Genomic DNA, 2,877 nt, shown 5'->3' with positions numbered 1-2,877 from the left:
GGCTTGTAGCAGGATGGTGTTAGGGGTTGAACTGTGTCTCCCAGAAAAGGTGTGTTCTACCCTCCCTTCTCCCCAGTCCGTACCTAAGAATGTGACCTTATTTGGAAATAGGGTCATTGCAGATGTAATTAGTTAAGATGAGGTAATACTGAAGTAGAATGGGCTTCCAATCCAATATGACTGGTGTCCTTAGAAAAAAACCCATGAGAACAGATACAGAAAGAACTCCATGTGATAATGCAGGATTGGAGTAATATGTCTACAAGCCAAGGAACTCCACAAGGATTACAGGCAAAGCACCAGAAGCTGGGACCGGGCAAGGAAGGATTCACCATCAGGCTTCAGGGGAAGTATGATTTCAGACTTCTAGCCTCCAGAACTGTAAGATAACATACTTCTGTTGTTCTAAGTCACCCCATTTATGATTTTTTGTTATGACAAATAACTAACTAACTAACTAACTAACTAACTAACATACTAGGAAACTAATGTAAATGGCAAAGCCATCTTTCCTCTATGCCAACCATCGCAGAGATTTAGAACAGGGTTGGCTTATAAAGGATAAACAGAGAAAGAATGTGAGCTTCAAGGGCCTAGAAATTTCACTTCATCTAAAAATCCCCAAAATAGAACCAGAAAGCATCTAAACCATTTTATTTTCATTATAACATTGATGAATGTGAAGAAGTAAGCCTGCCAGTTGACCAAGTATGAGTTAGCTCACCAGGACGAGTACACCAGGGGAAATTAGATGTTCTCCCTGGGCATCTCTCCAACATGTGTTTGTCATTGCCCACCCTCCTTAACCCCCAAATTCAGGGTGATATCTAGGCACTTCCCCAAATACATCCAAAAGGCTTCCCTCTTCTGTTCTTTATGTTCTTTTACCCACTCTCTACCCCCAACAACCATTGTTTGTTTTTCTCTCTCTTCAGTTTACCCTGGTTTTGCTTTAAATCTGGCAATAGTATCCAAAAGCATTTCTTTAATCCCGCTGGAAAAAAACAGAATACCAAAATTTCTAGTCCCTGCTCTACCACTTCAATTCACATGTATTCCTTTGAATAACGTTATAACTCTGCCTGGCGCCATTGTGGAGTCAAGGCAGCTGAGGGTGGGGAAGGCAGAGAGACAGCAGGATCTGTGTAGCCAGGAGAGGAATATAAGGGGAAAAAGGAACACAAAAATAGACATGGAGGTGGGTGACTAAGAGTCACCAGCCTTTCCTCTCTGCAGTGGACAGGCTGAAGCCTCTTGACCCTGGGAAATAAGTGTTTCCCAATGCTTCCTTGCCTTCTGCTCTTAATCTCTGGCATTCTGATTTTGAGAAGTTAAAAAAAAATATTTTGATTTAAGCCATACAGCCTTTTTCTCCTTATCCTGGAGCTGTAGAAAACTCAGAGGGGCAGGTGTGGAAAGCAGTGGCGGCAGAGTGGGTGGGTACATAGGGTCTGTGTGTCCATAGCTGTGAGGTCTGTAGCTATGGCAACTGTGCACAGTGCCACTCACAAAGCATCATAGCATGGCCCTAGAGTTACCCCTGGCTCAACTCTTCCTCTTCAGTGTATTATCTGAGCTGCTGTTTCCTAGCTACCAGAGTTCTGTTACATTTTTTTTGAAGTCGTGCTCAAGTATTGTTTTTGTCAGCGGTGCTTGCTGTCATTACACTTTAGTTCATCTGATAGCAAACCCAAAAACCCATTTCCTATGGATCTTGTTAATTGCTAAAAATTGTCTGTACTTAAACATATTGAGTTAGAAAGAGTCTTAAGGATGTGGTCTGGACAAAATGATCACTTGAGAGTTTTTTTCTAGTTCTTAAGGTTCATGCTGAATTTTGTTAGAGCAATAGATACTATCGATTGACTTCCTCCCTATTGAAAATCATTTTTTTTAGCCAGTTATTACAATTTTCCAAACATAAGAGTAGTAAAATTAAAATAAAATTTACAATGATCTATGCAGATATGTTATACCCTATGGAGCTTGTACACTAGTGATTTGTGTGTAAGTACCCTGTAAAAGAAAGCTTCATTGTGTTAATGCTGAGACTATATGCACAAATAGTTTCTTGTATTTATTGTTAAAAACAATACCCAAATCCTCATAAATATTTCCGCTGGAATTAAATGTAAATGCTTTTTAAACATTCATGAGTTGGCAATTTACTATGTTCATATTTTAGCTTCCTTACGTTAGGTCATTAATTGTGGAATCACGAACAGCTAAGATTTAAAGTCCTTAACTTTCCCAGGACCAAGCAGAAGCAAGATGTCAACACTCATGAGTTATGAGCAGTCTCCCAAAGGGACTGTAATATGAAATATACTTATAATTGAATTAACTCAGGAGAAGATTCTGGGAAGGTGACAGCATCAGACAGACAATAGTTTTGCCTTGTCTCTGAATACTTACATAACAACAGAAAGAACAACTGGAGAGCAAAACCTAAAAACCTGTAAACAATATATTTTTTTAAAAGTGAGAAAGTCAACTTAAAAACTTCAAAATTCAGTAGGTGGGTATAAACCAACAGCCACAGCATGTGCCTGGTATCAGCGTCTGTGCTGGGGAACGGATAAAGAAGCTGCCTCCGATGGACCTGAGAGCAGGAGGACCTCAACATTGACAACAGACCCTGACTGGAAAGGGCAGGGCAATTTGAGAACAGCATAATACACTGGAAGGGGTTTTGACCAAGACCCAATATCAAGCCCAAGGGGAAAAGGTCTGATGGAGCTGGAGCAGCCTACCTCCTATAAACACTCAAATCAGTCCCTTTGTAGGACAGAGCCTCACACCAAAGAGAAACTGCTTGGAGTGGAATGAAAATTGAACACGACCTGGACAACCAGAAATGAGGGAATTAAGAGTTAC

Source organism: Pipistrellus kuhlii, unplaced genomic scaffold, assembly GCF_014108245.1.
Source record: "Pipistrellus kuhlii isolate mPipKuh1 unplaced genomic scaffold, mPipKuh1.p scaffold_m20_p_22, whole genome shotgun sequence".
NCBI lineage: Eukaryota > Metazoa > Chordata > Mammalia > Chiroptera > Vespertilionidae > Pipistrellus > Pipistrellus kuhlii.
This window is presented reverse-complemented; position numbering follows the sequence as displayed.